Consider the following 23,917-nt stretch of genomic DNA (forward strand, 5'->3'; position numbering starts at 1 on the left):
AGGAGTGCTATCCTAACATATTCACTGGTCCCACCCATACTTAAGAGATTATACCAGACTAGAAAGCTGGGAATTTCCTAGAGTCCCACCTACCATGAGCCTTCACCTTACCCCTTGCATTGCCCTGGGCAGTTGTGAAAGGGTCTTTTGGGTGGCTTAGAGGTAGAATTGGAGGTGAGGGACCCCCTTGTCCCCTATCGGAAACAAATAAAGACAATGTGCATCCAGTAGGTGAAAGTCCTTTGTCCTTCCTTGGGGTCGAATGGTTGAGACTCCCTGAGGCAAGAATGGAGAGATCACATTCGTGTCAAGAATCTTCTGTCCCGGGATCCCTGGGTGGCTCAGTTGTTTGGTGCCTGCCTTTGGCCCGGGGCGCGATCCTGGAGTCCCCGGATAGAGTCCCAGGTCAGGCTCCCAGCGTGGAGCCTCCTTCTCCCTCTGCCTGTGTCTCTGCCCCTCTCTCTCCCTATGTCTATCATAAATCAATCAATCAATCAATCAATCAATCAATCCTAAAAAAAAAAAGTCAACAACAACAACAAAAAAAGAATCTTCTGTCCCCATGCACAGAGGTGCATGTGCACCTTCACTTTTCAGGACTTTTGGAGGTGATTGGCCATTGGCTTTCAACTTCATCAGGTCTGAAGGGGGACCCCGGGCTGGTCCACCAACTGCCAGGGCTTTTTACCAAGGTTGTTAATTTGTGGAGACAAAGGGCCCTGTTGCTGGCAACCTGAGGCTGTGTCCGGGGCACCCAGAGGCTGTGTACTAAAGGTGGTGGCCATCGGGGAAGGCTGCATGCGTGCGGACAGCTCCCAGACACACCTTGTCCTGGCAGCCATTGAGTCACCAGGGAAGCCGGCGGCAGTGGGGACACCGCCACCTCCAAGGGGCCAGCCTGGGGGCTCCCACGCAGCCTGTCTGCCTCTTCAGGGAGATGTGTTCCGTGTTTGTGCCCAGTTTGGGGGCCTCGGGCACGTCCCTGGGCCTCGGTTTCCATACCTTCCTAATGGGGCTTAGGAGGGCACGGGGGGATCCGGATGGAGGCTGTACCGCGCCTCGCGTGTGGGGAGCACTCACTCCTGGTGCTGCATCATCGATTATGGCTCGTCCTGCGCAGGGAAGAGGCCCCTGGAGCATGGGGACTTTCAGACCTTCTCTCTCTACCACCATCTGTTTCAGTTCTACCTACAAAACCAGAACAAAGGCTTTGTGGAATCCAGCAATCAGTTCTTCCCACTGGGGCCCCTTCCAAGGTGCTGCCCGGGCTTGAGCTGGTGGGAGGGCCAAGGTTGGCACCATCAGTGCCTTTTCATGCATGCACTAAGTGTTCAATAAATGCCCATTTGATCTTTTTAAATGAAGGTAAAGCTTGCACATAGCTGAGTGTGCCAATCAGTGGGTTTTGTTTTTTTAAAGATTTTATTTATTTATTCATGAAAGACACACAAAGAGAGAGGCAGAGACATAGGCAGAAAGAAGCAGGCTCCAAGCAGGGAGCCCGATGTGGGACTCGATCCCGGGTCTCCAGGACCACGCCCTGGGCTGAAGGCAGGCGCTAAACCACTGAGCCATCCAGGGATCCCCCAGTCAGTGGGTTTTGCTGATGGGACCATCACCCAGATCTAGACCTGGGGACGTCAGCACCCCTGGAGGATCCCTCTGCTAGTGAGGGAAGCTGCGCCTGGGAGCTCTGTCACCAGAGATGGGCTTTGCCCACTGCTGATCCTGCTGATGTGGGATCACAGTGACACTCCGTTTCACATCTGGCTTCTTTATTCAGCATCATGCCCAGTTGGGTCCCCCACATTCTGTCTGCAGCAGAGTGTTTTCTTTTTCGTCGATGTGCAATATTTCACTAAATTCAGCACAGTCCATTATATCGATGACACTTGGTTGTTTCCTTTTGGGGGGCATTTTTTCTAGATTTTTAAAATTTATTTATTAGAGAGAGAGAACACAAGCAGGGGGAACAGCAGGCAGAGGGAGAAGCAGGCTCCCTACAGAGCTGGGAGCCCAATGTGGGACTCGATCCCAGGACCCTGGGATCATGCCCTGATTAAAGGCAGACGCTTAGCCGCCTGAGCCACCCAGGCACCCTGGGCAGGTGGGGGGTGCATTCTGAATAGTGAAATTCCATTTCTTTTTTATGCGGACACAGGGCTTATTTCTCCAGGACTGGGATCGCCGGGTCATAGCTTTAGCAGATCCTAACGGAACGGCCGTACTGATTAATTGCTTGCAAAAGCAAAACAACCACGGGAGGACAAAGCACAGCTGCCTAAGGGCATGACCCATGGAGTCTGCAAACAGATGAGCACGAAGCCCGGACCGGAGAGCATCTTCTCCGCCGGCTCTGGGCCCAGCCCCCCGGGAGTGAGGCAGCAGATGAGCAGAAGCGCTCAGGTTTCGTTTTGTGAAATGAGACATTCCCACTACACCTGCGCGGGAGGAGAGTCATCATCCCCACTTTTCACATTTCTCAGGTCCTGATTCCAAAGATCGCCCCGGGGTGGAGGAGGGAGCAGGTGGTCTTTTTTTTTTTTTTTAAGATTTATTTATTTATTCATGATAGACATAGAGAGAGAGACAGAGACAGAGACACAGGCAGAGGGAGAAGCCGGCTCCATGCCGGGAGCCCGACGTGGGACTCGATCCCGGGTCTCCAGGATCGCGCCCTGGGCCAAAGGCAGGTGCCAAACCGCTGAGCCACCCAGGGATCCCCGAGCAGGTGGTCTTTGAGGAACATCTTGCAGAGACCAGACCGGGGATGGGACAGCCGGAGCTTTGGGTGCCCTCGGTGCCCGCTTAGCCTGTGCGCTGCTCCCCTGGGGGGCAAGTGGCCTCCCTTCTCTGCACCTTGGATGGCTTTGCTTTCCTGTGCAATGGGAAAGATGTTGGGGCCAGGTGACACCCTCCCCCCACCGAGGGTGCTAGGAGGACTCGGGAGCCGCTGAGAGATCCTGGCTCACCCCGGGCACCTACCAGATGTGCCCGCGGCGGGCGGGGGAGCAGTTTCCACGGGAGACCCCGCGCTTGCAAGAACGCGGCCTTGCCAGCGATATTTCAAATATGCACTTGGCCTCCCCGCGGCCGTCCGCATTCCCCTTATCACTCTCTCGTGGAGGAGTCGGGGCTCCCCGCCAGAGCTCCACTTTCCCGGCTCGCATCTTACTGCTGCCAGCACGGCCTCCGCCCTGGCCTCCGCGGAGGCCCCTGGAACTGTTTCCAGGGGCCGGTTGCATAAACTCCGTGTTACGTAAGTCCTGAGTTGAATTTTGGAAAACTGTATTTTTTTTTCTCCCCTCCACAAGATTTTCCAGTGTCACCCAAACACCCAGCTGCAGGCGGGGGGGCGGGGGGGGGTGGTTGTTTACGCGCCTCGGTCAGAACAGTGTGTTTGGAGGCCGGGGTGAGATCTGTGTGAGTGCTTTCGATTGTGGAAAAACAAATGTGATTTGAGAGAAAAGAGAAAAAAAAAAAAAAAAAGAAGAGGAAAAATGAAACAGAAAACAACTGCTCACAGAGCTGGAACTTTGAGGCACGGCCCGGCTGGATGATTTCTGACCACCTGAGGATGAATGTTCCGGAATATTCTAGGAAGCTCCTGGTGCTCCCCGCAGGCTGACAGCTCGTGCCCCTCCCCCCTCCCCCACCACATCACTGGGGCCACTCTGGACGTGCGGTGGAAGACAAACGGCTTCTTCTTTTCCCGGGGTTGCAGGCATGTGTCCCCAGGCACTTAAAAATAGCCACACGTTTATTGCAGACCTGAGTCTAACAATCAGGTTTTTCTTAAGGCGTTAAAAACTTTTCCACCAAAAGGGCAGTTTTTGGAAATATGTCTAGTAAGGAGGATTTTTTTTCCTTTTTTTTTTTTCTTCCCAGGAGTAGATGTAAAGGTCTTGAGTTTGAAATGGCCAGTCAGCTCGGAGCGTGTGTTTGGGGGTGAGGGGGCTGCAGGGCCAAGGAGGGGGAGAGAAGACGAACATGGATTGAAGACCTACTGTGTGCGAGGCCCTGTGTGGAGCCCCTGGGGCCCTGGGACTCGGACAGCAGTGCTTACACCATGTCATAGTGAGGTGGGGAAAGGGGTCATGACTGATCCTCAGCTGGGCCAGGAGCTCGACTGCCTGATATTTTTTTTTTAAGATTTTATTTTTATTTATTTTATTTATGATAGTGAGAGAGAGAGAGAGAGGCAGAGACCCAGGCAGAGGGAGAAGCAGGCTCCATGCTGGGAGCCCGATGCGGGACTTGATCCGGGACCCCAGGATCGGGCCCTGGGCCGAAGGCAGGCCCCAAACCGCTGAGCCAGCCAGGGATCCCCTCGACTGCCTGATTTTGAAGGCTCTGGTCCTCATGCAGTTTTGTTTCCCTGTGTGAGCCTCAGAGGGTCCGCGGAACCCCTGAAACAGAAGTTGTCAGCATCCTTATCTACACGAACATGTCTACAACATTCATCACATGGGGGCCCGGGACATTAGGAAAGGACAAAACCATTGCCCCAACAAGGATTTGTAGAGAGCCATGGCCTAGAGCTTGGTCAGGTTGCGTCTGCTTTCCAAGCCTCTGTTTTGTCAGATGAGAAGTGGGTACATGCTGGATACGTGTCGCTGTGTCCCTCCCCACACTCCGCCACATGTTGAAGCATCCAGGGGTAAAGAGGCCCGCCGTCGTGGTGCAAGCCTGTGAGGAGACCACCTTGGTCTCTGTGGGAGAAGTTCAGGGTGACGATATGACTTCCCAGGGCTTGAGGCACATTTGCTTCTGTGTTCGGTTTCTGCCCAGCTTTGAGAACAACTGTCACGAAAATATTAGGGTGCCAGATTTAGCAGAGAGAACATGGGATGGCCAGTTAGGTTTGAATTTCAGCAAGGCCTGGGTGGCTCAGAGGTTGAGCATCTGCCTTTGGCTCAGGGTGTGATCCCAGGGTCCTGGGATCGAGTCCTGCATCAGGCTCCCCACAGGGAGCTTGCTTCTCCCTCTGCCTGTCTCTGCCTCTCTCTGTGTCTCCCATGAATAAATAAATAAAATCTTAAATAGTTTGAATTTCAGTTAAATGACATATTTTGGCATAAATATGTACCAAATATTGCATGGAACGGGACATATTTCCTCCATTTAAAAAAAAATTTAAAAAGTGAAATTCATTGAGTGGATTTTTGTAGGCCCTACTGAGGCCAGAGTAAGAAAAATGTGAGTAGGAAAACATTTCTTCCTTAGAAGTTCCTTTTCTTCTTCTCCTTATTTACAGTAAACTAAGACATTTCTGTAAACTCCTGAATGTACCAGGGCTCTGGGCCTCTTCACCCTGATCCATCAGCCAGCCCCAAAGACGGTCGCCTTCCCTCAAAGCCACATCCTGGGGTGCTCAGTGGGTGACATATACATTTTGCATTTATATGGCAGGGACCGGCAACTCCCCAGGCTCATGCCCCTGCAGGGCCCAGCACCAGGTTCTGGGAAAAGTCGAGGGGAAAAGTGTTGCCTGTCCAGGCTGACCTGCCCCTCACAGAGATGCTTCCGGCCCTGGCGGGCTCCGTTTGAATACGAGGAAGCGTGAATCAGACCTTGGTGCCCCGGGAGGCAGGCCCCAGTGAGGTGTCTTTTCACCGGGCTACCCTGGATGCTCACCCCTTTGCTCACTGGCCTTCCGGTGTCCTGGGGTTGGGGACAAATTTAGATCATGTGTCATCTGACCGACACAGGCCTTCAAAGATTTCCCAGGGTCCCAAAAATCTCAACAAAGTCTTTGTCACCAGACTGCTCTCCAGGAACCCATGGAGAGTTGAAGCTATCTCAGCAGTTCAGGTCCCAGTGGGGGATTCCCTGAAGCGGGCCAGGTGGATGCGATGCGTGGGGCCCCAAAAGCCCAGAGTCGTCTTCGATATCTGTCTGGCTGTGATTTGGGGGAGAGTTCTGTCCAGCTGTGAGAAGCAACTGTCCCAAAGACTGGCCACCAGGTTTTGCAAATGAAACACTGGTTGCCCAGTTGAATTTGGATTTCAGATGAACAGCAATTTTTAAAATATAAGGATATCCCAAATTTTGCATATTTTGAAGTACATCTCAAATTATCCAGTTTATCTGTGCCCTGTGTTTCATCTGGGAACCCTGCGCTAAAGAGAGGACAGAAATCTTGGGGAGAGCGTGGAGATGGGAGAGCAACCAGCTTGACTTGTGGTCCTAGCAGGTGCCAGGCCACTGCTGGGCTTTCCCTGTGTCACTTCCTTCAGCTGTCGCCATGGTCTGTGCCCTGATGAGGAAGCCCCAGACTGAGAGAATCTGGCAAGTGTGAGGGTCCTTCCTGGCGGGCACCTGCAAGGGTGCCATGCACAGCACGTGTCCATGAGGGCGTGGAGAGTCTGAGCTTACTCCTGCCACCATCAAATGGGGCAAGATTCCTCAAGAAGGTAAATGGAGGGACACCTGGGTGGCTCAGTGGTTGAGCATCTGCCTTTGGCTCAGGAAGTGATACCGGGGTCCTGGGATCAAGTCCCACATGGGGGTCCCTGCATGGAGCCTGCTTCTCCCTCTGCCTGTGTCTCTGCCTCTTTCTCTATGTCTCTCATGAATAAATAAAATCTTTTAAGAAAAGTAAAAAATAAAAAAGAAGGTGAGTGGAGAGTGACCATATGATGCAGCTAGTCCACTCCTGGGTATCTACCCAAAAGAAATGAAAACAGGTGTTTGGTTTGTTTGTTTTTAAGATTTTATTCATTTATTTGAGAGAGAAACAGAGAGAGTGCACACAACAGGGGGAGGGGGAGGGGGAGAAGCAGACACAGGACTCGATCCCAGGACCCTGAGATCATGACCAAAGCTGAAGTCAGATGCTTCACCAACTGAGCCCCCCAGACACTCCTGAAAACAGGTGTGTTTACACAAGTACTCGAACATATGTGTTCATAGCAGCACCATTCACAATCACCAAATGTAGAAACAACCCAAATGTCCACCAGCTGGTGAAGGGATAAACGCAATGTGGGCCATCCACCCAGGGGGATATTACTCAGTCATGAAAAGGAATGACGCTCTGACACACGCTACAACAAGAATGAACCTTGAGGACATCGTGCTGCGTGGAAGCCAGACACAAAAGGCCCCTCACTGCGTGTCCCATGTATATGAAATGTGCAAAACAGGGAAATCCATGAAGACGGAGAGAGAGCAATGCTATCAGAGCCTGGGGAAGTGCGTGCTCACGGGGATGGGGTGTTCTTGGGGTGATGGAGATGTTCTGGAACCAGGCAAAAGTGATGGTTACTTGACATCGTGAATGTACTAAATGCCACTGAATTGCACACTTTAAAATGGTTAGCATGGTAAATTTTATGTATATTTTACCACAATTTAAAAAAAAATCAGCCAGGGCAAGTCCAGGAGGAGACGTGGAATGTTATCAAATCTATGGCCAGGGCGTTCAGGAACAGCTGAGAGCAGGGAGCAGGGGCCTTTCACTGGACAGCTTCTGCCCCGAGCTGTGCTAGGTGCTTTTCAGACGTCAGGTCCCACTGAATCCTGCTCAGCAGGGACCATGGGACTGCCTTTTTTTTTTTTTTTTTTTTTTTTTAACAGAAGTGGGAGCTGAAGCCCATGAGGTCAGGGATTTTGACACTGGTCTGTGTGACCCCTGAGCCCAGGGGATCCTTTCAAGGACATGCCATCTATGGGCCGAGGGTGCTCAGGTCATAGCTGGAGCAGGTGGGCCCAAGGGAGAGCCCCCATGGGCCAACCTCTGCCTGGAGTGGGGTGCTAGGGAAGGGGCAGGGCTAGGGCTACTCCTCTGACAGCACTCCCCGCTGTCAAGGTGGCCTCATGGGCTGTGACCCCACCACCCCTCAGGCAGGGGCCTGACCCTCTCTCTAACAGACCCGGCATGCGGGGGTCAAATGAGGTCCTCAAGAGAGCTCGAACCTCAATAATCAGGAGACACAGCAGTTAAAAGCCTCATTCCTGGAGCCAAGCAGACACCCCTTTTGGGTTGGGGAGGCAATGTCACCTCTCTGAGCCTCAGTCTCCCCTCTGCACTTGGCTCCCAAGGTGGAGGAGCATTAGCAGGTGGGTGGCTGCACATGGGTGGCTCGCAATTGAGCCCAACCCCTTGGGAGTTCACCATCCTCCCCCCACCCCCACCAGGACTTCTCGGGGAGAACGAGAAACCTCTTCCCGGAGAGCCCTGGGCATCTGTTTCATGAAGGAACTTGGATCACAGGGAGAACACAGGCTCATCCTGAGATCTTCGAGCCGGGCCGAAGTCCACTCACTCTGCTGCAAAGTGAATCAAGGGCGCCTGCGCACACAGGGCGCTCTGGGGGTGGGGGGGTGATCTGGTCCACCGGCCGAGCAGTGATGCTTTCTCTGATTAGAGAAACTGAGGCAGGAGAACTGGTCTTCTTGTTCTTGGCGGAGAGAGCAGCTCAGGACAGAGCGGGGCACCCTGCGGAAGGGGTGATCAGAGTGAGCAAGAGTAGGAGAGAGAGACAGAGAGAGCTGGAGAGATGGAGAGAAAGAGGGAGAGCCAGACAGAGATGGGGAGAGAGAGCCAGAGAGAGCCAGGCAGAGGTGGAGACACAGAGCGGACGGAGCGGGAGCCTTGGATTGGTTGATGGAACCCGGCTCTCGGGCTACTTTGGAATTGAAGCCCCTGATGGGCTTCAAGCCTCCATTTGACAGATGAGGAAACTGAGGCCAGGGTGCCCACTGGGCGCCTCTGCTCACCGTGGGGCAGGCCTGAGGGCGCGGCTCGGCATGGAGCTCCCGGGCTGGCCCCCACGTCCTGCATCGTCACAGACGCCCCCTCTCCTGGCGCGCTCCCGGCCAGTAACGAGTCCCCTTTGGCCAGTTAAAAATAGCTGGTGGGGGACAACAGTGACTCCTGAATGGGGCCTCAGAGCCCTGGCGGCCGCGATGTGCAGGCCGCAGCCAGAGTCGGCGCTAATTGTGGCAACGCTCAGGGTACAAAGGCTCTGTTCAGGGGAACTGGCACGTCTGGATCAGATTTCTGGAGAGCAAGCGTTTCTTTCATTTCCCCGAGCCCCGGCGGGGATCTGCACTCACAGCAGAGGAAAACATCCCCCTGGAACAAGATCTCTTTGAGGGTGGGGTAGGGTGGGGGCCCCGCACTCTGTTCAACACTGTTGAACACTGGAAGTCCCCAGTGCGCCCCGCAGCAGCCCCCCGTGTGGAAAGAGTTGGGAAACCGCCTCTCCTCTTTCAGCTGCAGGAGAGCATTTGTGTCAAACTGGCATCACTCCTTCCCAAAATGTTTCGGGAAATTTACCACTGATGCCATCCAGAGCTGGAGGTTTTTTTGTGGGAAGGTTGTCAACCACACGGTCCATTTCTTTCCTAGATAATATGGCTATCCTGGCGATCGATTTCTTCTTGAGTGAACTTTGAGAATGCGTATCTTTCAAGGAGTTGGTCTGTGTCAGCTGAGCCATTGAATTGTTTATAACTTGCTCTTCTGATCCTTTTAAGATGTGTAGGATCTGTCACGGGTCACCTCTTTTTCCTTCTTGGTACCGGTCATTTGTGTCACCAATACAGCTCAGCCCAGGTTGAGAAGCCCTGGACCCCGACGTTGCGTCTGTCCTAAAATTTGGGCATTGGTGGGTCTTAGTTCTCCTCGCTGTGCCGATGACAATGACAGTCTCTTATGACAAGGTGACCTTGCCTAGCTCAGAGCACAGGAAAGCTGCCTACAAAGGGCCATCATCCTCTACCGGTTGTGCCCTCCTAACTCTCTGAAAGCTCAACATGTAAGGATGGGACAGAAAGAGCGTGAATCTCCAAGGCAGGAAGACCTTGGTTCAAATCTGTTACTTTTCATCAGGGTCAGGATAGGGGAAGGCAAGTGAGGCACCGTTTCGGGAGCTGTTCCACCGGCAGGCTCCGAGGCCCACTGGCCCGTGAGCTGGGGTGTCGCTGTGACCACACATGATGCCAATCCTCGCATTGTGGAGCATGGGGCGCAAGGGGACGGGGGTGGGGGTGGGGCGGGGGGGAGATACTAGAACGGATGAGCAGGTTAAATGAGAAAATATATGGATACCAGGCCCAGCAAAGTAAAGTCCCTGAAATAACGCGAAGTCGCAGTAATTGCTCAGCCTCATGGAACATGCACCTAGCACTTCTGTTGTATTTGTTTAGTGTTTCCAGGGATGTAAGAGCTACCGTTAGTCCCACTGTGCAGATGAGGAGAAGGGGACCCAGAGTTAGGTGGCAGAGCCGGGATTCGAACCCCGGCTGCCAAGCTCACAGGCCGCGTGAGCCGTGGACGTCACAGGCCCGGCACAGCCAAAATCGCAGCTCAGCTGAGTTCCTGTCCCCTGATAGCACCCGGGGGTTGCATTCCCCGCTGGAGACAAGCGATTAACACAGGAACACCCACGGTGTCCCTGACTCTACGTTCTGGAAGCCAGGCAGCGCCGGGACTCTGAACTTGGCCGCTGTTTCCCCAGCCCCCGGCTTGGGACGGGGCTTTGGCCCGCCCGAGGCCCCAAACCACCTGCTTGGCCCTGCATCCAGCCGGCCTGCGCGCGAGTGAGGCAGAGAGGGGACCCTCCGCTGTCTTTATATACCGGGGTTATTTTTAACCCGGCCTTCCAGAACATTACAGAGTTTCCTCTCTCCGACGCGCAGGAAGCCCTACTTGGCTGTGTTTCCTGCTAACACGCGGCCCCGAGATTGCTGAGAACAACAGGCCCAAGACTGCTCGGCTCCGGGGGGAAAAAACCTGGCCCCCTTTCAAAGCCCTGACAGAAAAGCCTGCGGAGCCTGGAGCCCCCCGCCAGCCCGAGGACGGCCCCCGGGGCGCTGGCAAATTGGCCAAGCCTGTGCGTGGGGCTCCCAGGCTGGGCCCCCAGCCCCATCGTCCCTTCCCCTGCAAAAAAAAAAAAAAAAAAAAGTGTGCCCACCCCCCGCACCCCCATCCCTACTGGAGATACAAATGCTTGCATTGGTGGATTTTTCTCTGCTTCTGTTTTTTATTTTGATCCCTGTCTTTTTTATTGAGGTGAAATTCACATAACATAAAATTAGCCGTTTTAAAGTGGAAAATTCAGTGGCATTTAGTACGTTCACTATGTTGTGCAACCACCACCCCTGTGTGGTTCCAGAACGTCTTCATGACTCTGGAAGAGAACCCCGGCCTGATGAGCTGTCCCTCCCCGTGGCCTCCGCCACGGCCACACGCCTCCTCCCGCCCCCCAGCCCCTGGCGACCACGGATCTGCTTGCCTTCTCCGTGGATTTGCCTGTTCTGGACATTTCCTGCAGAAGGGAGCATGCAGTATGTGGCTTTTCGTGTTGGTCTTCTCTGTCGCAGCACGATGTCTGAGGTGTCCCCATCACAGCATGAGTCAGGGCTTCATTCCTTTCTAGGGCTGAATAATATTCCACAGGACACCGCTACCTCCCCCCCCCCCCATTCATCTGTTGATGGGTGGATTTTATGATTCAACATAAATTTAAGGCTTGGGTGTAGAAGAAATTATTTTTTGTCGATGTTGTGTCGTTTTCTTCTTGGAAACGGGGCCGCTGCGCTTTGGCGGAAGGCGCCGACACCTTTGGCAAAGGTGCGCGGGGACAGGAGTAGCTCCAAGCTCCTGCTCTGGCTCCAGCGGCTCCTCCTTCCACGGTCTTCCCTGTGCGGGGACGGTTTCTCTCGGGGAAGGCGTGGGACGCGGCGGGAAGCCAGAACCCGGTTCAAATCCCCCCTCTTGGATTTACCCCAAAGATTCAGATGCAATGAAACGCCGGGACACCTGCACCCCGATGTTTCTAGCAGCAATGTCCACAATAGCCAAGCTGTGAAAGGAGCCTCGGTGTCCATCGAAAGATGAATGGATAAAGGAGATGTGGTCTATGTATACAATGGAATATTCCTCAGCCATTAGAAACGACAAATACCCACCATTTGCTTCAACGTGGATGGAACTGGAGGGTATTATGCTGAGTGAAGTAAGTCAGTCGGAGAAGGACAAACATTATATGTTCTCATTCATTTGGGGAATATAAATAATAGTGAAAGGGAATATAAGGGAAGGGAGAAGAAATGTGTGGGAAATATCAGAAAGGGAGACAGAACATGAGAGACTCCTAACTCTGGGAAATGAACTAGGGGTGGTGGAAGGGGAGGAGGGCGGGGGGTGGGGGTGAATGGGTGACGGGCACTGAGGGGGGCACTTGACGGGATGAGCACTGGGTGTTATTCTGTATGTTGGTAAATTGAACACCAATAAAAAATAAAATTATTTAAAAAAATCCCCCCTCCTTCCTGGGGCGCTGGGCAAAGCCGCGTGGTTCTCTCAAAGCCTACAACTGACCCTTTGCGCTCTGACTTCAGTCCCCAGGATCCAGAGGAACTCTGTGCACAGGAGGACCAGCCCATTTGCAGATGGAGAAACTGAGGCTTGGAGAGAGCACATAACTTGCCCAGGGTCTCTGGGTGCAAGATGAGTGTGTGGCCCCAACACCAGGCCCCGTTTGAAGTGAGCTTCTTTCCTGGGGGCGGGGTGATGCTCAAAGGAGCCCCTCCCCCTGTCCCTCTGGGCCTCTCCGCTGGGGCCCCTGAGAAGTCCTCAGAGAAATCCCTGCCCTCTTCTCTGATCTCTTTTGACATCACCTCCTGGGGTCCCCTGTTCTACTGTTTCCTTCTTTGTGGCTTCATCTCGGGTGGGCTCTTGTCGCTCCTGTCCAAAGACATTTGTCTGAGTCAGGTGATTCTGCACCCCAGCAGATGTTTGGCAACATCTGGAGACATTTTTGGTTGTTACTACGGGGGATAGTGGGTAGGGGTGCTATTGGCATCAAGTGGATGGAGACCAGGGGTGCTACTCAGTGCCCCGCAGTGCACAGGACAGTCCCCTGCCCCAAATGACAACAGAGCCCCCAGTGTCAGTAGTGCCAGGGTGAGAGGCCCTGCCTTAGCACGAGAGAGACCCTGTCTGCTGTCTGTTTCTATCCATCATCTATCAACCATCTGTCCATCACAGAGAATGATCTGACTCCAAACATCAGCAATTTGGAGAGTCTGAGAACCCCAGCCCAGTGAATGCTCAGATGCCTGTAACAGAAGGAGCAGAGGTCCTTTGTGGGCTAGGTCCTGCTTGCCTCCCCTCACCCACGTGTGGTCCTCCTGCAGCCCTGTGACGGGTTATCTATTGTCTCCAGGTGAGGAAACTGAGGCCCAGGGAGGTTAGGGACCTCACATGAGAAGTGGAGCTCAGGCTTTATTCTGAGGGCATGTAGGGAGCCATGAGAGGTGTGAGAGCAGGGAAGGGATCTCGTTAGGTCTGCATGTTGTGAAGATGCCTCTAGGGCCAGGATCTGGGCTTGACTGAGGCCGGGAGCCCAGAGAGAACTCCCCTGGGTGGGTTGGAGGACCCCTTGAGGGCAGGGGCAGGGGGGAGGGGTGCTCCAAGTGGGGTTGAAGAGAGCTGTGGGAGACAGAAAGGCGAGGGTCTCTCTGTAAAGCCAGCTGTGGGATGTGGCTGCAGAGGGGAGAAAGAAGCCCAGGGACTGGCCTTGTAGGACTCCTGCAAGGTGGGGATGGGGAGGAAGGATGGCATCTTCTAGGGGCCAGTCATTGCTTCTCCCACTTGTCACTGGATACACATTTGTCAATAACTTTTCCAGGACAGGTACTGTTCAGTGGGGACACGGGGCTATTTTGAGTGAGGACCTGGCATGGGGGTGGGGAGTGTCCCAGTCTGGGGGATACAGAACTGGACATGGACACTCCCAAGCCCTGTGGGGTCAGAGCTGGCCAGATGGAAGGATCTCAGTGTTGGAGGCGCCCTGAGAGGAAGCAGAGGCTCTGCCTGGGGGCGAGGAGCATGGCCACACTGCACAGTTAAGTAATGTTCAGGTCCAGCCACACACACACACACACACACACACACACACACACACACACACCGGGGAAGGGCATTCCAGGCAAAAGCTTAGAATTGAGAACTCAGCGAATTTGGGAAATTGGAGGAATTTAATGCACTGGAGAGAAATCCAGGGAGGTGAGGCTGGATTATAAAAGATCTTAAGACAAATTAGAGATGATGCCATGGGCAGTGGTGGGGATCAGAGCCTCTCCCCCGGCCCAACCCCCAGCCCCAGCACCCAACAGATGGTGTCAGCCTTGTCCTGGGGCCTCATCTCAATAGACACAAGGGGCCCCTGGCTCAGGGCTCAGTGCATCTAAATGTATAGAATCTGACACGTGGAGCGGAGACAGGGGGAGATGGGTGGTCAGTCCCTGCAGAGGAACAGCATGTGCGAAGACCAGGAGAGCTGAAGTGGCCAGGGCCCGCTCACGCAGGGCAGGGCAGCCTGGGCGTGACTTGCAGGCAAGGCGGCAGCGGGGGTGTCCTTGAAGGGGTTCGAGCTGGGGAGTGGCTGAGTCCTGAGTCACACTCCATGAGGGACAGGCACCCGAGCTGAGGGGTCCTGCTGCTCTCGGCGGGTCGGCTCCTGGGCCGAAGATGGGATGTGATGCCACCAGCATCTTCTGGTTTCTCGCCTCCAGGGATGCCACCGCCAGCCTCCTGCTTCCTCCCCTGCCGGATCATTTTTGCCCCAGAGTGTCAGCTTCGACTGTGCTCCCTGCCAGGTGGGGCTTGCAAGCATCCCTTGGGGTGGCATGTTCGGATCTCAGCTCCGACGTCCCCCCACCCCCACCCCGCGATGGCTCCCTTAGTCCAGGCAATCTCAGCCTCAGGACAACGGACATTCTGGGTTCGGATCATTCTCTGAGGCTGGGCTGCCCTGTGCGCTGCAGGTCTCCACCCCCCAGCTGCCAGTGGTACCCCCCTCCCAGGTGTGACAATGTCCCCCTGGGCCAGGGTAGCTACTATAGAACACTTCATTGTTTATAAAAATGGTTTAATATTCAATTCTATGAATACATGCGTTGTGTATTTAGCTGATGCCGCAGCTGCTTCCAATCCGTCACCATTAGTAGGAATAATGTGTAACACACATACTGGCATGTAACATTGAATCGTATTTTAAATCACAAAGTCACCTACCTGAAAGTCATCCAGATGCACGAGAGATACATTATTTTGTTGTAGGTTCTTACCGCCCACATCACTGACATTTGGGGCTGGATCGCTCTTTGTCGGGGTCGTTCCTTACACTGTAGGGAGCCGAGCAGTGTCTCTGGTCCCCACCACCGGATGCCAGTGGTATTCCCTGCTGGTGGTGACAACCAAAAATGCCTTCAGACATCAGCTGGTGTCCCCTGAAGGTCAAAATCACCATTCTCACCCTCTACCCCACCCCACCTGCCCTAATGTGATGGGAGGCCAAAGGGGAGTGGGAGATCGCTCCCTCTGGCACCCGAAGGCCAACCCTGGGATGGGCTTTTTACACCCAGCATCCCTGCGTGTGAGGTACTCACCCCTTTAGCAGATAGGTAAACTGAGATTCGATGAGTAATCGAATCAGTAATCTGTTCTCCTTCTCCTTTCCCCTCAGGCTTTCTCTCTGAGCAGCAGAAATTACAGCCCTCGGAACCCAAAATAGCTCCTCGCTCTCCCTCCGAGGCCATCAAACACACTGGCCTGTGGTTCGGACTCCAGAGCTACAGGGATAAAATAAGAGATTCAAATCCCGTCTCGTGGGGGCCATAAACTTCAAACAGCGGTTTGGTCCCTGATGATGGGGCCTTGGTGAGTCTGCCCCCTGCACTGGGAAACCACCACAAGCATCTGCTGGGTAGAGTCACAATGAGCCCCTAAATGGGGGGGGGCAGTAAAACTCTGGGCTGTCCCACTGGATCAGCTCAGAAGGAGGCTCCTATAGACTTGGTGGCAAGAACCTGAGATGCTGGGATGGCACTAGGTGCAGCCCATTTGCAGGCACAGCTTAGAGGTCCCTTCTCCAAGAAGCCTCCAAGAATGCATCCCACCCTCCCTCTCCTGATCCCCTTTATGAACCTCTTCAGGGTTAGGGAAGGGTCTGAGCTGTGCCTGGGCCCTCTTGGCTCCTTTTCACCTGGCCAGACAAGAGGCCAGGGTAAGGAAGTCCCGAGAGAAGTGTGGAGACTCGTGTCGGCAGGGCTCCACAGCTTTTCCGCATTTGCAGAAAAGAGAAGGGGATTGAAGCCAGACCTTTCCAGCTCTGCCTGGATGTTCCTGCAGAGAACATCCCTCTGGGGAGATTTTAAGACATCTGAGCCTACCACCTGAATCGGGTGAGCACAATTAACATCACCGGCAACAGGACAAGTCAGCCCCAGGTGCCTCCCCATGCGACACAATGGGGCGAACAAGCATCACTCCTGTGGATCCTGCCCTGGGATGCACAGCCTGGACCCGGTCACAAGGAGCCAGTGAGCCAGTCTGCTGGGGGAGGGGGTGTCTTTGAAACAACTGTCAGGACCCTCCAAAAAATATCAATGCTGTGAAAGACACAGGAAGGCTGAGAAACCGCTCCTGAGTAAGGGAAGCTTAAAAAGACAGGACAGCAAAGAGCAGGTGAGTCTGGATTGGAGTTTAAGTGAGAAAAGGAAAAGTTGCCAACAAAGGACGTCATCCTAGTCTGTTTGGGCAGCTATAGAAGAACAAACATAGACCCAGTGGCTTGTCAACAAATGTATTTCTCACAGTCCAAGATCCAGGTGTGGGCAGATTTAGTGTCTGGTAGGAACCCTCTCCCTGGTTCATAGAGGCCTCTCGCTCCCTCACCATGTCCTCACGTGCCGGATGGGACAAGGGGGTGCTCTGGGATCCCCCAGGGCCCCCATAAGGTGATAAGGGTGCTGATCCATTCACAGGGCTCCACCCTCATGACCTAATCATCTCCCAAAGGCTCCACCTTACTTAGTACCATGTCACTGGGGTTAGGGTTTTAACATCTGAATTTTAGGGGGATGCAAACATTCAGACCCTGGCAGATATTACGGGGGAAGTTAGGGATAGAGGACTATTGTAGATTAGATAATGTTATTCCTCAAGCTGGAATCTGGGGAGGGTAACATTCGTCTGGGGATTGGGTTGGAGAATCTTCTGGTTCTTAGGTGTCGTGGAGCATCATGTCTGCAGTGCACCCTCAAATGGCTCAAAAATGATATTATATTATATTATATTGCTATGGACTGAAGATTTGTGTCCCTGCCCCTAAACTCATTTGCTGAAAGTCCTCACCCCCAGCACCGCAGAATGGGACTGTGTTTGGAGATTGAATCTTGGATGAGGTGACCAGGGTAAAATGAGGCCATAGAGTGAGCCCTAATCCAATTTACAGGTGTCCTTATAAAAAGAGGACACACAGAGACACCGGAGGTGGGTGTGCATTCAGGGAAAGGACATGCGGGCACAGCAAAAAGGCGGCCATCTGCAAGCCAAGGAGAGGGGGCTCAGGAGAAGCCAACCCGACCAACACCTTGACCTTGGATTTCCAGCCTGTAGAAATGTAAGACAGTAAATTTCTGTTTTTTTTAGGACACCTGGTCAGTGGTATTTTGTTATGGCAGCCTAGAAGACTGATACCATATATATTAATATATAAATCATGTATATATGTCATTTGTATATATATTTATAAATAAACATGGATATATTTATAATAATTGTGTATGTATATTTATACACAGAGAAAGTGGTAAATTGTAAGCAATTTGGAGGGTGCAGGGTGGAGGGTACATAGATGTTCACTGTATTATTTTGGCAACATTCCCCTAGGTTGCATGTTTTTCTAAAGAAAATGTTGCAAAACAGAGCCTTGGTTTCCCCACGGCACAGAACTCGGCTAAGTCAGGTCTTTGGGCATGAAGTGGGCACCAGAATTTTGGGAAGCCACCGCCCCATTCTTCAGAACAGAAGAATCCGTGGCTACAGCGGGAGGACCAGGCGGACAGGGTCCTTCTCCCAGGGGCACCGCGGGGGCAATGCCGGGAAGGGCATAGGGCACAGGGCACAGGCCCGGCCAGCGGCTCCTGGGGCTGCTCCCTCTCCTCTCCTCTGCCCCGCCGGCCTCCTCGCCAATCTCTGCAAGCTCAGGTCCGCTTGGCTGCCTGGTCTCTGGAGCAGCCCTGTCCTGCCTGAGCGCCGTGTCTACTTAAGCTTGCAGAGCAGAAGGTGACAGGTCTGGCTGTCCTAAGTCGAGGTGCCACATATCCCAGAGGGCAGAGAAACCCGTACCTCCCACTAGCACCGTCCGTCCCGCCGACCTTCTCCTGGAGAGCACCGATCCGCTCCCCATTTCTGGACATTCTGGACATTTCATATAAATGCGACTGTATGACACGCGGCCTTTTGTGTCTGGCTTCCTTTGATAAGTCACCATTTCGAGGTTCACAAACATTGTAACAGCCTTCATTCCTCTGTACGGCTGACCAAGTGCATCATTTTTTTTTTAAATCAGGGCTTTGCTTATAGAAATGCAAAATGCTATATTTGGCAAACATCAAACAATGTTTGGTTTTATTTTTTTTTATCCCCTCCACAAATAGCTCAAAATTGACTCAAGCTGCCAAACATCACACACTCCCAACGCTTAGCCGCAAGCCCGTGGGTCTCCTGTATGAGGGGTCCCGAGCTTCGGCAGCCCTGGACGGCCCCTGCGGGAATAACATTTTAATTAAAAAGTCTTACAATGACAGGCTGGAAATGTAAACTCCCAGGCAGCAGAGGCCCCGGCCTGGCAGGGCGCGGGCCATGCCTGACATTCCAGGCCGGCCTCCTTGGAGCCCCAGCAGCCACAGAAGTCCCCAAGCCGAGCCAGGAATAGTTCTGCCTTTTATTTGGAAAGAGAATTACAGGGCACATGGCCCAGCCCCGAGCTCGCTGCTTCACAGCCGTATTTTTGAACACAACCGTAACCGCACACTTGCTTTCGATCGCCTGCGCCAGGCTAAACGCTGCCAGCTGCCTGGACACTCAGCTCACGGCTCTAAACACAGGTTCTTTTTCATTCCTGCTCTAAGATCTCTCCGACTATTCCTGTGCAAAAACAGATTTAAAATCTTGCTGGCTTTAGAGTCTGTGGCAGCTGCCAAGCCTCCCTCTCTCTGCTCCTCCGCAAGTGGGTCTCAGGCCTTGTCCGTGCGGGTTTTCCTAGCTGGAGGCGTTATTTCGGGTTCCCCCAATTCCACCCTCCTCCCCCACCAAAGCCTGGGGAGTCCGGGGCTCTGGGATTGATAGACCCCTGGCTGGGATGAGAAGGTGATTCCTGGAAGGAGAACCTGGTGTTGATACCAGACAAAGCAGGATGCATGATGGGGAAGGAAAAGGATCGTGTGGTCACAGTGGTTGGCCAAGATTTGAACTTGGGTCTTAGTCAGGTGACTTTCTTTTGGTGCAGGCGCTGAAGCTTGGCATTTCCTCAAAAATTTACACATAGAATTACCATATGACCCAGCAATTATACTCCTAGGAATAGACACCCCCTCCAAAATAAAAAACAGGTGTTCAAACAAAAGCGTGTTCACGCATGCTCGTACCAGCACCATTCACAATTGCCGAACAGCAAAAACAACCCGAGTGTCCATCAGAGGAAGAACAGATAAACACAATGTGGTCCACCCACACGATGGTATATTACTCAGCCCTACAAAGGAATGAAGCCCTGGCACATGCTACCATATGGATGAACCATGAGAACATCGGGCTGAGCGAAAGAAGCCAGACACGGGAGGCCACCTGTTGCAGGATCCCATCTGCACGAAATGCCCGGAATAGGCAAATCCATAGAGATAGAAAGTAGATTAGCGGTTGCCAGGGCCTGGGGGAGGGGAACACAGGACAGGGTCTCCCTTGGGAGCTGATGAAAATGTTCTGGAATTAGAAGTGGTGATTGCATGACATTGTGAATAGACGAAGTGCCACCGAGTTATTTACTTTAAAATGGTAAATTTTATGTCATGTGAATTTCACCGCAATTAAAAAAAAAAAAAAAAAAGTTCAGCCCTGCCCTTGGGTTCAAGGAAAGGAAGTGTCCAGGAGCAGGTGGGGGGAGATAACGGCATATCTGTAGCACCTGTGAGAAAAGCTTTAGGGTTCCGTTGGGTTGATATGACTCAGCAGGGGGCGGGGAGGGGAGGGCCCTGGGATGCAGTGAGGCTGTGCCACATCAACAGAGGTATATGGTCCCGATAGAGGGAGGTGGGTTCTCTGGCCAGGTCACGGCCCTGGAGCTGGGCTCAAGAAGGCTGAGAAAATTTGGAAGCCTGTCCCTTCGACGAGAAATAGCACCGTGTGAACTCTCAAGCTGGGCTGACTGCATTCAAATCTTAACTCGGCCACTTAACCAGCTGTGTGACCATGGGCAAGCCACTTAACCTCTCTGAGTCTCGGTTTCCTCATCTGTAAAATGAGGATAACAATAGTACCTGTTTCATAGCTGTGAGAATTCAGTGCCTTGTAGTACTGGCCGCATGAGTTAAGAACCCTGTGTCCGGGGACAGCAAGTTCTGAGGCACTCAGATACTGAATAGTAACTCAGGACAACTGAGTTGTGTCAGTGGGAGAGATGGGTCACAGCAAGTTTATGGGGTCGGGACTGTGTTTTCTTGGTCGACGCTCCCCTGTATAAATGTGTGGTAGCTGGATGGATACGAGAATGGGAATAAGCAGCAATGGTCTCACAGAGGAAGAGGGTTTGATCTGGGTTTTGACGGATGAGTAGGAGTTTTCTGTGTTGCCAGTGGAGCAGGCGAAAGGGTGTTCTAGGCAGAGGGAACTGCATATGGAAAGTGGTGGAAACGTGTGGCAGAGTAGTGAGCAGAGAGCAGATCTCGAGAGAGCCCGGGTCGCCCCTTCAGGGACACCTGGCACATAGCAGGTGTTCAGATGGCTCCTGAGGAAGCTGCCCATCCTTGCCAGAAGGAAGCTGGCCACTCCCCTTTGCTTCAGAGTAGCCCCTGGGAATTAAAAAAACAAACAAAACATGTTCTAATCCAAAGAAGATATACAAATGGCCAAAAAAGCACATCAGGGAAATGCAAATCAAAACCACCACGAGATACCACTTCACACCCATTAGGATAGCTACTACCCCAAACCCAGGAAATAACAAGTGTTGGTGAGGATGTGGAGACGTTTGAACCCCCGTGTGCCGTTGGTGGGGAATGTAAAACGGTGCGGCCACCGTGGAAAACAGTATAGCTGTCCCCCCCACCAAACTGAATATGGAATGATCATACGACAATGGTCCCACCTCTGGGTGGTATGTCTCTAGAAGAATCGAAAGAGATACTCGCGTGCCATGTTCACAGGAGCATCATCCACGGTAGTCGAACACCAGACGGAAGCAGCCCAGTTGTCCCGGGACAGATGGTGGGATAAACAAAGCGTGGCATCCCCACGATGGCATAATGCTCAGTCTTAAAAAGGAAAGACATTCTGACACCTGCTACAACATGCACGAATCTTGAACACGTTCTGCTCAGCGCAGCCCGCCAGTCACAAGAGAACAAATACTGTCTGGCCCCACTTCTGCGAGGTCCCCGGCATAAATGAATGATCTGTTCTCTGATAGACGCATCTCAGGATCAGCTTCACTGAGCTGGGAAGTGGATGGTGGGTGCCGGGGGCCGGGGAGGGGGCGGCGGGTCCGTGTTCAGTGGGGCCAGAGTCTCAGTTTTGCAAGATGAACAGGTTCTGGAGATGGACGTGCGGCTGGCCGCTCACCTACGGGAACGCACTTAATGTCGCTGAGCTGGACACTTAAATGTGGCTGCGAAGATGAATTTTGTGTGTATTTGATTACAGATATTACCAAAGTTAAAAAAAACAAAAAACAAAACCCAAAACCCAACACGTCCTGAGATGCATCTATCAGAGAACAGATCATTCATTTATGCACGGAGGGGGCTCCCCCTGGCAATCCCCTCTTTGATGAGGGTGAACATCACAGTGTCCGTGACTCAGTGCAAGCTCAGGAGGAGAGGCTGCCCTGCGGCATCATTGGGAAGGTCAACATAACATATAGGAACCCAGATGGGGCCGAAAGGGTTCTCGGCCCAGCCACGCGGCTCCCTCGGGAATTCGAACCAGCGTGTTCTGTTTTGGCTCAAGGAGCCCCACGCCTGCCCCTTTATGGGCTGAGGCGGAGGCCTTTAGGCAACTATAGATCTAAAACTTGCTGACATTTGTCAAGTGCTTGTCGGTGCCCGGGCCATCCTCCTGGGAGGCTGGCACCGCATCCATGCACTTTATAGAAGAGCCAACAGGCTCGGAGACGTGAAGTGACTCACTCAAGGTCACACAGCAGGGTAGGGCCGAGGTAGGACTAGAAGCCCTAACCTGCCTGACTCCAAACTTTAAGTCATGCGAGTGTGAGGAGAGCCTCTCCTGCCCCAGAGGTCCCAGAGCTCTCACGACTTGTTTGAAGGGAGGGGTCCTCTTGATGGTTTAAAACCACAGGGGCACCTGGGTGGCTCCGTTGGTTAAGCATCTGACTCTTGATCTCAGCTCAGGTCTTGATCTCAGAGTCGTGAGTTCAAGTCCCGTGTTGGGCTCCACACTGGGGATGGAGCTTACTTAAAAGTAAAATCAGGGCAGCCCCCGTGGACAGCAGTTTAGCGCAGCCTTCAGCCTGGGCTGTGACCCTGGAGACCCGGGATCGAGTCCCACGTCAGGCTCCCTGCATGGAGCCTGCTCCTCCCTCTGGGCCCCCCCTCTCTCTCACATGAATAAATAAATAAAATATTTTTTAAAAAGTAAAATCAAATCATATCACGGATGGCCTCAGTGTCTTGCTTCCACCAAACACACCATGGTTGTATGAGACGTCCACGGCGGAGGAAGCCAGGCGGAGGGAATTTGGAACTCTGTTCTAGCTCAGCAATGCTGTAAAGGCAAACTGTAGTAATTTTCATGAACGTGGAGGGGAAGGGGGAGAAAGTGCTGTTTTGAACATTGATGCCCAACTTGGGGTATCCACGTAGATCCTGGAACACCAGAGGGAGACGTGGGGAAGTCTGAATGAGGTCTGGAGTTCGGTAAACAGCATTGTCCCAGCGTTAATCTCTCTGTTCAACAAAGGTCCCCCAGCCGTGTAAGAAGTGGTTTCAGGGGAGCAGAAGGGAGGGGAGACCAGAACTCTCTGTACCATCATTGCAACTTTTCAAAAATCATAATCTGGATGATCTAAAAGTATTTTCTTTACAAACCTGCTGCAGTTTGGGCTCAGACATGGGTGTATCTGTTGGGGAGGCCTCTCTCTCTGGCCATAGAGGACATAGGGCCCTTTGTCAGCATTGAGGACCAGCGACATTGGTCAGACTGCCTTGGTTTGCCAGGACTCAGGCCTGGGGTCACCCTAGGCCGAGTGGATTGGAGGGACATAAGGGACAGGCGCTCAAACCCTTGCTCTCCCTTGCCCTGTCATTCAGGCCGTTGGAACCCCCTCAGCCTCCAAAATGTACCCCAATCCTGTTCCTTCCCTCCACTGCTGCATCTGCTCTGGCCCCCATCACAGCGCCTAGACACCCCTCTGGCCAACCCACCTTCCCCTTGTTTCCCTCATCACTCTGGTCCAGCCACACAGGCCTGCCTACCCAGGGCTTTCCTGCCTCAGGGCCTTTGTACTGGTTGTTCCCTCTGCCCAGAACACCCTTCCCCCAGGAAACCACAGGGTTCCTCCCCCCTTCTCTTGAGTGGGTGGTAATCTGTGCTCTGGAGTCCCCCGGGAGCAGCTGTCCTTATTCACCCTGAATAAAACAGCCCCTCCTTGCTTAGTGCCTGTCCCCCTGCTAGAACCTGAGCTCCAGGAGCACAGGAGATGCAGGTTACAGCTTTATTGTGATGCAGTGCGCAGGCAATCAGCTGCACTTATTTAGAGTGTGCAATGGATGTGTTTTGAGATAATTGGACACCCGCAGTACAATTAGTGAACAGGGTCACCCACACGTTTCCTGGATCCCTTGTAATCCTTCTCCTCCTCGTCTCCCACTCCCTCCTCCC

This window comes from Canis lupus, chromosome 20 (genome assembly GCF_003254725.2).
Source record: "Canis lupus dingo isolate Sandy chromosome 20, ASM325472v2, whole genome shotgun sequence".
Classification (NCBI taxonomy): Eukaryota; Metazoa; Chordata; class Mammalia; order Carnivora; family Canidae; genus Canis; species Canis lupus.